The 14,679-nt window shown below is 44.1% G+C and overlaps 1 long non-coding RNA gene across 1 annotated transcript in view; it reads left to right on the forward strand.

Moving 5' to 3' along the window:
• LOC309636023 overlaps positions 1-8,590 on the forward strand; it is a 338,850-nt gene extending 330,260 nt beyond the window's left edge. Inside the window, exon 2 of the long non-coding RNA XR_014249190.1 lies at positions 1,483-8,590. This is a non-coding gene — a long non-coding RNA (uncharacterized lncRNA). The remainder of the gene's footprint in view (positions 1-1,482) is intronic.
• The last annotated feature ends 6,089 nt before the right edge of the window (positions 8,591-14,679 follow it).

Genomic DNA, 14,679 nt, shown 5'->3' on the forward strand with positions numbered 1-14,679 from the left:
TAGGATTGTATTGCTATAAACTTCCCTCTTAGAACTGCTTCTTTTGCATCCCATAGGTTTTGGATTGTCGTGGTTTCATTGTCATTTGTCTCTAGGTATTTTTTTATTTCCTCTTTGATTTCTTCAGTGATCTCTTGGTTATTTAGTGACGTATTGTTTAGCCTCCATGTGTTTGTGTTTTTTACGTTTTTTCCCCTGTAATTGATTTCTAATCTCATAGCATTGTGGTTAGAAAAGATGCTTGATATGATTTCAATTTTCTTAAATTTACTGAGGCTTGATTTGTGACCCAAGATGTGATCTATCCTGGAGAATGTTCCGTGCACACCTGAGAAGAAAGTGTAATCTACTGTTTTTGGATGGAATGTCCTATAAATATCAATTAAATCTATTTGGTCTATTGTGTCATTTAAAGCTTGTGTTTCCTTATTAATTTTCATTTTGGATGGTTTGTCCATTGGTGTAAGTGAGGTGTTAAAGTCCCCCACTATTATTGTGTTACTGTCAATTTCCTCTTTTATAGCTGTTAGCAGTTGCCTTATGTATTGAGGTGCTTCTATATTGGGTGCATATATATTTATAATTGTTATATCGTCTTCTTGGATTGATCCCTTGATCATTATGTAGTGACCTTGTCTCTTGTAACATTCTTTATTTTAAAGTCTATTTTGTCTGATATGAGTATTGCTACTCCAGCTTTCTTTTGATTTCCCTTTGCATGGAATATCTTTTTCCATCCCCTCACTTTCAGTCTGTATGTGTCTCTAGGTCTGAAGTGTGTCTCTTGTAGACAGCATATATATGGGTCTTGTTTTTGTATCCATTCAGCGAGCCTGTGTCTTTTGGTTGGAGCATTTAGTCCTTTCACGTTTAAGGTAATTATCGATATGTATGTTCCTATTATCATTTTCTTAATTGTTTTGGATTTGTTTTTGTAGGTCCTTTTCTTCTCTTGTGTTTCCCACTAAGAGAAATTCCTTTAGCATTTGTTGTAGAGCTGATTTGGTGGTGTGAATTCTGTTATCTTTTGCTTATCTGTAAAGCTTTTGATTTCTCCATTGAATCTGAATGAGATCCTTGCAGGGTAGAGTAATCTTGGCTGTAGTTTCTTCCCTTTCATCACTTTAAGTAAGTATGTCATGCCACTCCCTTCTGGCTTGTAGAGTTTCTGCGAAATCAGCTGTTAACCTTATGGGAGTTCCCTTGTATGTTATTTGTCGTTTTTCTCGTGCTGCTTTCAGTAATTTTTCTTTGTCTTTAATTTTTGCCAATTTGATTACTTTGTGTCTTGGCATGTTTCTCCTTGGGTTTATCCTGTATGGGACTCTCTGCACTTCCTGGACTTGGGTGGCTATTTCCTTTCCCATGTTAGGGAAGTTTTCAACTGTAATCTCTTCAAATATTTTCTCAGGTCCTTTCTCTCTCTCTTCTCCTTCTGGGACCCCTATAATGTGAATGTTGTTGCGTTTAATGTTGTCCCAGAGGTCTCTTAAGCTGTCTTCATTTCTTTTCATTCTTTTTTCTTTATTCTGTTCCACAGCAATGAATTCCACCATTCTGTCTTCCAGGTCACTTATCCGTTCTTCTGCCTCAGTTATTCTGCTATTGATTCCTTCTAGTGTATTTTTCATTTCAGTTATTGTATTGTTTATCTCTGTTTGTTTGTTCTTTAATTCTTCTAGGTCTTTGTTAAACATTTCTTGCATCTTCTCGATCTTTGCCTCCATTCTTTTTCCGAGGTCCTGGATCACCTTCACTATAATTATTCTGAATTCTTTTCCTGGAAGGTTGCCTATCTCCATTTCATTTAGTTGTTTGTCTGGGGTTTTATCTTGTTCCTTCATCTGGTACATAGCCCTCTGCCTTTTCATCTTGTCTATCTTTCTGTGAATGTGATTTTTGTTCCATAGGCTGCAGGATTGTAGTTCTTCTTGCTTTTGCTCTCTGCCCTCTCCAAATTCGTTTTAATTCAAAAAAAAAATGCAAATACAAAACCAAGCAATTTAGAGCGTGTTCTCTTGCGGGTTAAATTATGGGGCGTATGCCAGTCTTCACCACTTTTTTCTTACTGTCGTTGATGCTGCTTCTACAATCCATGTAGTAAATAATACATGTAGTAAACATAAACATGTAATGAACATGTAATAAACACGGGCCTGGAAAGGCAGGCTCAGCATCTTTCTTCCAAGCAAGGAAGCTTCTGTGTGTTCCTGACACCCACACACCCCTGTTAAAAACAAATAAAAACGGGAACAGCTCGCCCCCACCCCACCACCACCAAATCAAACACCTTATGTCTGCCTCGGTCCAGTCACCCCGTCTGACATGGCTGAGTGATGGCCATCAGCACCTAGTCCTGCTGGATATGGGGTAACTTGAACAGAGCAACCCAAACTGCCGGGTTAACTGCCCTATAAACATACTGAAACCTGAGGAATGAATGCAAGCCTGATTCTCAGAGTATTTTAGCCCTTTGCTGGTACAGCCTTCATCTGTGCTCTGGTTCATTCAAATGCTCTAGTCACCCTGTTTGCCAGGGATCTTTGAGCTGCAGACACCCTTAGAGGCCGTGAGGAGGTGTAGAAGAAATGAAGGACTGCATTCCTGCCCCCCAAGGTATCTTCCTTCAAAGGAAGAGACAAGCAAAATGCACATAAAAAGATAACAGGCAGTAACATACATAAAGAAATGCACGCTCACCAGGGTGAGTAATATGCCCAGTGGGATATAGGATCGATGAATGTTAGGCCAGGTGACTCAGGGAAAGCTCTGTGAAGTAGGGAATCCATCCCCTCGTAAGATCATAAAAGGTCAGATTCTGGACATCCCAGTCAACAAGGCCTATTCTCCAGTGTGACTCTCGGGCCCAGCAGGCTTCTGGGGATGGAGTGAGTGGAAGGGAGCCTCATGGAAGATCGTGCCCATGTAGGCCGTGGCCCCCAGGCAGTCTGTCCACTGAGCACACTGACTGAGGCCTGGCATCCAGCGGCCCGTCCCGAGTCCTCCTTCAGCTGAGAAGTGGGGTAGCTCTGACGGGTGGTCAGGAACGGACCAACGACAGGTTCAGAACTGCATCTGAAGAGGGGAACTTTGAGACAATGTGAGCAAATATTTCTATGACAACAGAGGCTGGAAGTGATAACACATAAAACAGCAAGGCTTAGGGTAGTTTTAATTAGAAAAAAATAAATAAATGACACAAAACCAGTATAATATTGGCTTCATTCTTTTGTGATCTTTTAAATCCAGCCTAAAAAGTCAGAAGAAAGCACATAGCCTGCTGCAATAAAAACGACAACGAGGTGGGTATTCATTTATATTAGTTGATGAAAGCTATTATTTTTCCATCAAATCAATACAATCTATACACTAACACCCAAGACACGATAGAATCCAAAACCAGTAACACTTCTCCCGATGGTCCGAGATCCTGCCTCAGCCACAAGCCACTCCTTCTTCAGGTCCTATACCTGAAGCAGTGCAGAGCCACTGGTGATGGGACCGTCCCCCTGGTGTGGATCCAGGCCGTCAGCTTTCAGAGGAGCCGCGTGCGCCATGGTCCACAGCACCAGACTGCCCTGCCGAAGCTCTCACCAGCTGGCCCCTCACAGCCTCCCTGCACCACAGCTGTGCTTACCTGTGGGCCCCTCTGCTCCCCGTGAGCCCCAAACCCACCAGCTAAGCCCCCAGCACAGCTGGGGCCCAGCCATGTGCCTGGGCCTGCCACGCGGGGAGGCAGCCTCACCTTCCTTCCTAAAGGAGCATCTTCAGACACTCAGCTGCTCTCCTCCTTCTGGCTGCGTGTTCTGGAACAGGCTGACCAAGAGGTGGTACACTTAACCTCTCTCCCAGGGCTCCAGGAACTTGCAAACTGCAAGAAAATAAAACAGTATTTTAATAAGCTGTCCAGCCTACAGGGGTCCTGAGACTTTTCTGTCAGGACTCCATGACTAACCCTGTGCAGACGAACGCAGGGTAGAACAATATTTAGCTGGGAAAACTGCGGAATGCTGCCCGTGTGTGGTCCTCCCTGTATCAGAGTGATGGGCTAACCGTGATTTCTCAGGTTATGATGCTGGGCTCGGGTTTGGGAGGGAGAGAGTATTTCAGAGGATGTTTACCTGATGTGGAACAATTCCTGATGCCTCCCAAAAAAACCCCAGTACTGCACCCAAACCCCAGAAGCTGGGCTGCACGTTTGCAAGAGTCTTTCAGGCACTCACTTTGGAAAAGGCAAACCGAGGTTCCCCCAAATCACACACTATTTTTATTCTTATAACTACGGAGTCGGCAACTTCTTCTGCATCACCTGCCAAGATTCCGAGCGTTCTCCCTAAAGCCTGAGACGGGAGGCAGACCATTGCCCTGCCACCGGCCCTGGCAATGGTTCCTGAGGATGGACGAGGAAGTAAAATCCTCTCTGAGCTCTTAAGATGAGGGCAAGCTTGCCAACTGTGAGGCACGAGGCCAGTCTGGCCACAGAATCCTTGGCCCTCCTTTGGACGGCTTCCATTTTCTGTGTCCCATCTTCTCACACTCTGAACGCTCACACATATGTGTACCCACATGCTCACACACGCAGGCACACACCCCCTGGATGTGAGTACACAGCTGAGAAGGGGAAGCAGAGGCTGGGTTGTGATCGCAAAGGCCACCTGCCCAAGTCAGGGAACCTGAGAATCCCAGCTCCACCACCAGCCAGCACGATATTATTGGTTAGGAACTTAATCTGAGGCCTAGTTTCTTTTTCTCTAAAATGAAGATAACACCATCTAATCAGGACTTTTTTTTTTTTTGAGGGTTAAATGAAATGATGATGCTAAAGCTGTTTGTAAATTATAGTGCCGTAAGCGTCATATAGGAGCCAAGGGAAAAGAGAAAAGAAAAATGTGTAGCCCTACGTGCACCTATAGAGATACCTTCAGGTACCTTGAACCAAAGGTAAAAAGTTAATTAAAGCTCTACCACCAAAAACATGACTGCATCTCCTGCCGGTGTTGCCATAGGTAACTTTGTCCATTACCTGGCGGGGAGGGGATTTCTGCCACAGGCCTGGGGTCCCAGGGCCGACTGGAAACCACTGCTTTACTGCACATTAACACAGGCCATGAGACTGACAACATCATGTGTTTATTTAAAATTTTGACTTTGCTCATCATGGATTTTTTGCGTTCATTTTTAAATATTGCATTAAAATATTATTCCGCTTGAGGACTGAGCTCTCCAGTGCCCCCTTAAATTTCACACAGGAGGTGGGTGCCTCCCCCGCTGCCTCCCCAGCTCTGGCCCCAGGACCCTGGAGACGATGTCACCCAGCGTCACCAGGCTTGATGTCAGTGGATCTTCCACGCAGCCTCAACCAAGCCACTTCACCTTTCCTCCCACTCGCCCGCTCTATAATATAATAACACTGTTGTGAAAGGCATGATGACTGATGTCAAGGACCTTTCGGTCTGGTTGGGAAGCCAAACTGAGAGGTTTCAAGGGCAGACTGAGCTGCTGAGTGACACAGGGCAGCACAGCACAAGCTGTTGTTATAAATGTTGTAGGAATGCAGAAAAGAGGCGGGTGCCCGGGACCCACAATGCCCCTCCGACAGGCTCACCAAGGTGAACCTTCCGTGAAACATACACAGGAAAAGGAGAGGTATTCTCAACAGAGAAACACTGAACGGGCCAAGATGGGGCCGTATCCTCTCATCCGGCCCAGGTCTAAGTAACCTCCATACACAAGACCTATGGGAGCCAGAGCTCAAAAGAAGAGTCCAAATTCCCCCAGTTGCTCCTAAAAATTCACAGCAGTTGGCAATATTTGGGGGCATTTCAGCCATTTCAAAAACAAACCTTAAAATGGTCTTACTGATTTTTTTTTTTACCACAGTTAAAAAAAAATAAAAAGGCAAGATCATCAAACTCAAGAAAAGTTGGAGAAACTGTCACAGCCAAAGGAGCCTGAGGGGACATGAGAACTAAATGCAGCGTGGTGTCCTGGGTGGCTCACTGGGACACGGTGAGGCCACTGGATAGAAACTAAGGAATCTGAACAGAACATAGACTTCACTTAGTAAGTTCATTAGTACTTTGTTAATAACAGAGTAAACTGTTGGGGGCATATGGGGATTCTGTACTACTTATGTAAATTTTCTATAAATCTAAAACTGTTCTAAAATAAAAAGTTTATTAAAACAAACAAAAGAAGAGTCTTAATGGCACAGTAAGATTAGAATCAGGAAGAGGGATAAAGATAAAAGTGTGCCCTAATGATACCAAAGGTCAAAGCCACTTGGGCTAAAGGCTCTTTGCCGGGTGTCCGAAAAGGGCACCCCTCGAGGGGACTCGAGGGTGAGTCAACTGACTGAGGCTGGGGCTCAGGACTCCTGCACCCGATAACAGTTTTAAGTCCCAACCCAGCTTGGGGGCTCTGAACTGAAGATGACTCATGAAAATCCCCCAGACCCCAGCACAAGACATCAGGGGTCAGCAGGGTTTCTGTCGCTCCCTCCAAGGACCCTTGGGCTCCCTGAGGCTGGTGGGGCTCCCCTCTGGGCCTTGTTTGATGGCTCTGTGGTCGGGGCCACCTTGGCCAACCAATTACTGCTGGAGAGCCTGCAATCCAGGCCGTCCTTGTGTGCACGTGTTTCCCCCTGGGCAGTCTGGCCCCTGGGCCTTCACCCAATCCCACACAGGGCTGCCGTCCCAAGATGGAATTAAGAGGAATCAAGAGTGCAGTTCAGGGAGCAGGGAAGTTCTGCAGATGTGGGGACCCAGCCCACCTCTGGGGCCTGGTAATTTCCAAATTTCTCTATCTGGAAAACCGAGCAAGCACTGAGATGAAAAGACAGAAGGTCTCACTGCCAACCCACCCTGCATGTGTGTGCTCTGTACACGTTCAGCCACCAGCGCCCAACAAGTAGCAAGAGGCCCTTTGGCCAGTTCTCCCCTGGGGCTGCCGTCTGCCCCCCTCCTCCGGGGAGGGTGATCCCACCTGCACCGCTCACAGGCTTCCCAGCCCAGATCAGACAATTGCTCATCATGTGCATTTGCCTTCTTCTTTTTTAAACCACAAAGAAACGGCATAGCTCTTGGGTTCAGTCTGTGTTTATTCTGCTATCTGACTGGGAGATCGTGGTACCCTGGAAGCAGTCGGAGGTGGGGACACCATGCCTGGTGTCACCACAGGGCCCTCCCTCCTGGCCAACAAGCCCACGTGATTTCACAGCAGAAGACAGAGACCAACCATGCAAGTCAGCAGAGACCGGTGCACACAGCCAGCTGAAGTGTCCAGGGATCGGGCCAGACCCCTGGAACCACAGCCCCGAGGGCCCTGGCCTGGCTGTCAGGCCCCCGCCTCCGTGTCTGAGGACATGGTCCCAGGACTTGGTGTTGGTGACTCAGTCTCCTTTTTATCAGCCAGCACATGCCTCCCTCCACCTCTGCTTCTCTCTTCATCACTAACAGAAGCTTTCCTTTCTGACTCCCCAGAATGAGACAGGTTGGGATCTAGAACCTGGGACCTGGGACCCTTTGCTGCAGGGCTTGCACCTGGACAAACATCCCCTCGAGTAATGGATACAAAGAAACTAGAAAGGACTAAAAATAACTGCATGCATGTACAGTTGGGGCAAATTATGGATGACAAGATACAGAAAGGCCACAAGCCCAACAGCCTCTTCTGAGGTGCCAGGAGCAAAAGCAGGGTCTTGCTCATGATCCCTGCACAAAGCACCACCAAGGGGGTGGGCAGAACACCTAAGCCACGCCTCCAGCCCAACCCACCGATCTGTTCCCATCCTCACCCCATTTAAGGGACAAACCCGCCCACCCTTTCAGGGAGCAACCAAGGGCACCTTTACTTGTTCTTGCCCCCTCATGATGCAGCATGAGTCCCAATAAAGCCTTACCTGAATTCCTCATTGGCCTTTTATCAGTTTTTATTGATCAAAGAGTCCAAGAACCCAGGTTGGTAACAAGGGCATCCTTCGTGCTGCCTTCAGAAACCACCCAGCAGTAAACTTACTCTGTCTGCCGCAGGAGCGGACCCATGGGGTTGAAGACATTCAATCTCCTCTCCAAGCCGGCTCTATCTTCAGCCATAGAAATTCTGTTTCACACGTAGAATCGTCACCACTTTGTTTACCTGCTCTGAACACCTTCATTTATCGTCGTCTCCTAAAATTAAGAACTCATAGCACAGTTTGGAGTTTAGAAGGAAATTAATGCCAAGATGACTGATTTATTCCTTTCCTACTTTTCCCTTTTGGGGTACTATTGGATAATAATTTCATTAGAAATTTCAAATCAATGATTTTCTCATTCTATCTTCCCTTCTGCATTGTTTGCCTGCCATTTTCTGTAAAATAAAGCTTTCCTTTACCAACTGAAGCCACTTGGCCAGCCTGTCGGGTAAGATGAACAACAGTTATACTAAGATAAGATAAGAAGTTGATAAGAAGTTGATAAGTTGATTCTTTGCTGCAATGAATAGTGAAAATGAGAAAATGGAGGACTTCTCTGTCACTCTTTTTTGATGATCATTATGAATTCATAGACTTTCTCCATTTTAATATTTTCTTTCTTTAAAAAAATTTTTTTTTTAAATTTCAGACCTTCCTCATTTTAGAGATAAAGAAATAAAGCCCAGAGAAAATTTCCTTTTCCTGCATTATTCAGCTAATAAGTGATAGAGCTAGGACTTCTGGGCACGTTGTCATACCAAAACCAAGCTCCTAACCATTATACTTTCTTGCTTTTGTGGTTTTTTAAAGTTTCCAAACACTGATTTTGAAAGCATAGATTCTTGCAGCCCACTTGGTTTATCCTAGATTCACACACTGCAGTTAATGTTGCCTTGGTGGATCTCTGCCTATCCTGGGACTTCATTTGCTCTTAATCATCCTTCCCCTCTTTCCTGTTTTTGAGATCATTCTCACCGATAGAGAAGATAGAAGTAAAACAGAAATGGAGAGACTCTGCTTTTTGCAAACGTTATAGTTCTTTCCCAAGCACTGACCTACCCCTTTATCATTGATCTGTTTTCTATGAACGAAGCTATAAATGTCACAAGCACAATCCAGAGAACTGCAAGAACTTTCGGGTGAAATACGCTCTTCCTCTCTCCTGTTATCCGGATCCAAATATTCTCCACTGCAGTCAAGCCAGGAGTTTTGTGGATCTTCTGACCCACACAGTTCCTCCTCTCTTCTCCAGTCTATTTAATTTTGTTTAAGTAGCTATGCCTTTCCACATAGTATTATACTTGGTTCATAGAATAACAAGTGACATTTGGCCTGCTTTGTCCTATCGACTTCATCCTGTCTGCAGGACAGAATTCTATTCTATCCTGTGTCTGTTTATGCTGACCACAGGATGGGCTGTCTCCCAGCTCTAGGATAAGGAGAGGTGTGGACCTAATATCTGTAGTATTTTCCTTGTCCAAATAAAAGTCATAAATATGAGTCACAAATAAGTAAATAGCTAACTGACCCATGTATTTGTAGGATATATAAAATTTTATTGACCGATACGAATCTATCATTTTGAACACCGGTATTAAATAATAGCTAACAATTTTGTCTTCATTTATCACATGGTAGGGAGCACGCTAAGTCCTTTACTTGCATTATCTCATCCTTACAATGACAATTTAAGATGGATATTTTATCATCTTCATTTTACAGATGAGAAAACCAAGGCTTAAGGAGTCTGAAAAATGACCAAGTTTAGTAAGCGGGCCCGCGTTCAAAGCCAGGCCCTCCAACTCAGGACCCCACACTTCTAGCCACTGTCTGTGACACTATCCTTTACTACTTGGAGTATATTAGCCAATGGAAAAGCTGCTTTTGACATAAAGCCATTCACGTACGATACTATCACATGAATTCTGAGAAACAGACTTCCACTTTCAGTTATGAGTGGGTACCTTGCAGCAGATTAATGTTCCTGCCAAAAATAACTTTAAAAGCTGGATTAAAGATTTTAAAAGGACTTCCCTGGTGGCGCAGTGGTTAAGAATCCGCCTGCCAATGCAAGGGACACGGGTTCGAGCCCTGGTCCGGGAAGATCCCATATGCCGCGGAGCAACTAAGCCCGTGCGCTACAACTACTGAGCCTGCGCTCTAGAGCCCGCAAGCCACAACTACTGAGCCCACGTGCCACAACTACCGAAGCCTGTACGCCTAGAGCCCGTGCTCCGCAACAAGAGAAGCCACTGCAATGAGAAGCCCGTGCACCGCAACGAAGAGGAGCCCCCGCTCGCTGCAACTAGAGAAAGCCCGCGCGTAGCAACGAAGACCCAACGCAGCCAAAAATAAATAAATAAATTTAAAAAAAAAAAGATTTTAAAAATCATTTCCCACACATCAGAGAGCCACTGAATCAGACAGGACTGGAGGGTCCAGGAGTCCAGAGAGGGAAGAAGCATGGATGAGTAAGCCAGCTCTGTGCAGTTACCTTAACCCTTGGGATACTTGCTGAGTCTGAGGACAGGTCAAGGGCAGAGGCGCTGGGCTCCGTTGAAGCAGAGGTGCTGCTGGGGCAGAGGATCAGCAGAGCATTGAGATTTTTTCATTCATACTTGAAGGGTCAATTATTTCAATGAGAATGAAAGGGCAGAGAAGTGGATCTGTCACGCTGCCAGGCTTTCCCTCCAGAAATTTCTCAAAACCTGAAGCTAGGCAGAGCAGAAGGTAAGAAGTAAGCAGACAGCCCAGGAAGATGACGTAGACCTCCATCAAGCTCTTATACCTGCTGAGCACAACTAAAAGCCCTGGACAGTGTACATGAAACAAAGCTCAAAGACTCCAAAAGGTGGCGAGAAGAAGGCAGGGACCTCGGGACCTGACAAATGACATAGTGATAAGTTCTCTAGGTTTGTTTATTGGTTTTGGTTTGTTCACCATCTATAACCCATCACTTGACCTGAGAAGCTGGCAACTCAGATATGACAATGGGCAAAGACCAAAAAAGTCCCAGCAGAAGCCTGCTGTTTCCACCCAACTGGCCAGGAAGGGCAGCCTAGCAAGACAGAAAACTTTTAGACAATAACTGCTCTTCTCCAGGCAACACCACAGAAGAACTGTGACCTCAGTCCCACCCACACTAGCAAAGCCTGAGCCTAGACTTCTATCCTTATTACAGTATAACAAAATGCCCGGCACCAATTTGGGGTGCTGTCAGAGAAGACCAGTAAGGAGCCAGGTCTCTCATCCCCACTGGCTGGTAGGAAGCCTCATTCCCCACAGTGCCAGTGGAGACCATGTGGGAACACAAAAGCTTCCATCTCCACCTGGCAGTGCTGAGGCAGGGACCCCCTTCTTCTGCCAGAGCAGTGTCAGAGAAAGCCAGTTAAAACAGATGTTTAAATAAGATCCACAATCTCAGAACAGAATATGAAAATGTATTGGTTTCCACTGAAAATCACTCATCATACCAAGAACCAGGAAGATCTCAAAATGAATGAAAAAAAAAAAACAATCAACAGATCTAACACTAAGAAGAGAGAAATGTTAGAAAAATCTGACAAAGATTTTTAAGCAACCGTGATAAGGTGCTTCAATAATGCATTACAAAGTAAATGTACTTAATGCCACTGAACTGTGCACTTTAAAATGGTTAAGATAGTAAGTTTTATGTTATATGTATTTTGGCACAATTAAGAAAGTTTTTAACACTTCATCAAGCAATTATGAGCTTTCTTGGAACAAATTGACAGAGAACAAGCCTCAGCAACAAAAGATATAAAGAAGAACCAAATGGAAAATTTAAAACTGAAAATACAATAACCAAAATGGAAAGCTCAGTAGATAGGCTCAAAGCAGAACGGGACAGAAAAAAGCATCAGTGAACTGGAAGATATAATAATACAAAGTCCTCAATCTTTACAAGAAAGAAAATAGGGGGGGGGAACAGACCCTTGGGGACTTGTGGGATTATAACAAAATACCTAATATTCATGTCATTAGGGTCCTGGAAGGAAAGGAGAAAGAGGGCAGAGCTAAAAACATAGGCAGAACACTCTTTGACATAAATTGCAGCAAGATCTTTTTTGACCCACCTACTAGAATAATGAAAATAAAAACAAAAATAAACAAATGGGACCTAATTAAACTTAAAAGCTTTTGTACAGCAAAGGAAACCATAAACAAGACAAAAAGACAACACTCAGAATGGGAGAAAAGATTTGCAAATGAAGCAACTGACAAGGGATTAATCTCCAAATATACAAACAACTCATGCAGCTCAATATCAAAAAACAAAAAACCCAGTACTTCCGCGGTGGCACAGTGGATAGGAATCCACCTGCCAATGCAAGGGACACGGGTTCAATCCCTGGTCTGGGAAGATCCCACATGGTATAGAGCAATTAAGCCCGTGCGCCACAACTGCTGAGCCTGTGCTCTAGAGCACGTGTGCCACAACTACTGAGCCTGTGTGCCACAACTACTGAAGCCCACACACCTAGAGCCCATGCTCCGCAACAAGAGAAGCCACAGTAAAGAGAAACCCATGCACCACAAGGAAGAGTAGCCCCCACTCGCCACAACTAGAGAAAGTCTGTGTGCAGCAACGAAGACCCAAAGCAGCCAAAAGTAAATAAAATTAAATCTTTTAAAAAACAAACAAACAGGGCTTCCCTGGTAGTGCAGTGGTTAAGAATCCACCTGCCAATGCAGGGGACACGGGTTTGAGCCCTGGTCTGGGAAGATCCCACATGCCACGGAGCAAATAAGCCTAAGCGCCACAACTACCGAGCCTGCACTCTAGAGCCTGCGAGTCACAACTACTGAAGCCCGCATGCCTAGACCCTGTGCTCTGCAACAAGAGAAACCACCGCAGTGAGAAGCCCGCACACTGCAACGAAGAGTAGCCCCCGCTCGAGAGTAGTCTCTCACTGCAACTAGAGAAAGCCCATGCGCAGCAATGAAGACCCAATGCAGCCAAAAATAAATAAATAAATTTAAAACAAACAAACAACCCAATCAAAAAATGGGTGGAAGACCTGAATAGACATTTCTCCAAAAAAGACATACAGATGTCCAACAAACACATGAAAAGATGCTCAACATCATTAATTATTAGAGAAATGCAAATCAAAACTACAATGAGGTATCATCTCACACTGATCAGAATGGCCATCATCAAAAAATCTACAAACAATAAATGCTGGAGAGGGTGTGGAGAAAAGGGAACCCTCTTACACTGTTGGTGGGAATGTAAATTGACACAGCCACTATGAAGAACAGTATGGAGATTCCTTAAAAAAACTAAAAATAGAACTACCATACGACCCAGCAATCCCACTACTGGGCATATACCTGGAAAAAAACATAATTCAAAGAGAGTCATGCACCACAATGTTCACTGCAGCTCTATTTACAATAGCCAGGACATGGAAGCAACCTAAGTGTCCATCAACAGATGAATGGACAAAGAAGATGTGGTACATATATACAACGAAATTGTGTCATTTGCAGAGACGTGGATGGATCTAGAGACTGTCATACAGAGTGAAGTAAGTCAGAAAGAGAAAAACAAATATCACACAATATATTAATGCATATATGTGGAATCTAGAAAAATGGTATAGATGATCTTATTTGCAAAGCAGAAATAGAGACACAGATGTAGAGAACAAAAATATATAGATACCAAGGGGGAAAAGGGGGGTGGGATGAATTGGGAGATTGGGATTGACATATATACACTACTATGTATAAAATAGTTAACTAATGAGAACCTACTGTATAGCACAGGGAACTCGGTGCTCTGTGGTGACCTAAATGGGAAGGAAATCCAAAAAAGAGGGGATATATGTATATGTATGGCTGATTCACTTTGCTGTACAGCAGAAACTGACAGAGCAGTGTAAAGCAACTATACTCCAATAAAAAAATTCACTTCTACTATAACTACATAAGCAGGTTGAAAGTTAAAGATTGAGAAAAGATAATCAACAATTAAAGGAAATCAGTAGTGTATATTAATATCAGATAAAGCAGACCACAGAGCAAATAAAATGACCTGTGACAGAGAGGGACATTATATAATAATTTAAAAGGTCAATCCATCAAGAAAACATAGTGGTCCTAAATGTACATGCACCAAAACAGCAAAGCTGCAGAATAATTAAGAAGCAAAAACTGGTAGAACTGAAAAGAGATCTAGACAAACACACAATTACAGCTGAAGACTTTAACATCCCACTCTTTTTTGTTTGTTTGTTTGTTTTTGTTTTTGTTTTTTTAACATCTTTATTGGCGTATAATTGCTTTACAATGGTGTGTTAGTTTCTGCTTTATAACAAAGTGAATCAGTTATACATATACATATGTTCCCGTATCTCTTCCCTCTTGCATCTCCCTCCCTCCCACCCTCCCTATCCCACCCCTCTAGGTGGTCACAAAGCACGGAGCTGATCTCCCTGTGCTATGCGGCTGCTTCCCACTAGCTATCTATTTTACATTTGGTAGTGTATATATGTCCATGCCTCTCTCTCACTTTGTCACAGCTTACCCTTCCCCCTCCCCATATCCTCAAGTCCATTCTCTAGTACGTCTGTGTCTTTATTCCCATCTTACCACTAGGTTCTTCATGACCTTTTTTTTTTTCCCCTTAGATTCCATATATATGTGTTAGCATACTGTACTTGTTTTTCTCTTTCTGACTTACTTCACTCTGTATG

Source organism: Balaenoptera borealis (genome assembly GCF_965194805.1).
Source record: "Balaenoptera borealis genome assembly, chromosome: 10".
In the NCBI taxonomy this organism is placed as follows: Eukaryota; Metazoa; Chordata; class Mammalia; order Artiodactyla; family Balaenopteridae; genus Balaenoptera; species Balaenoptera borealis.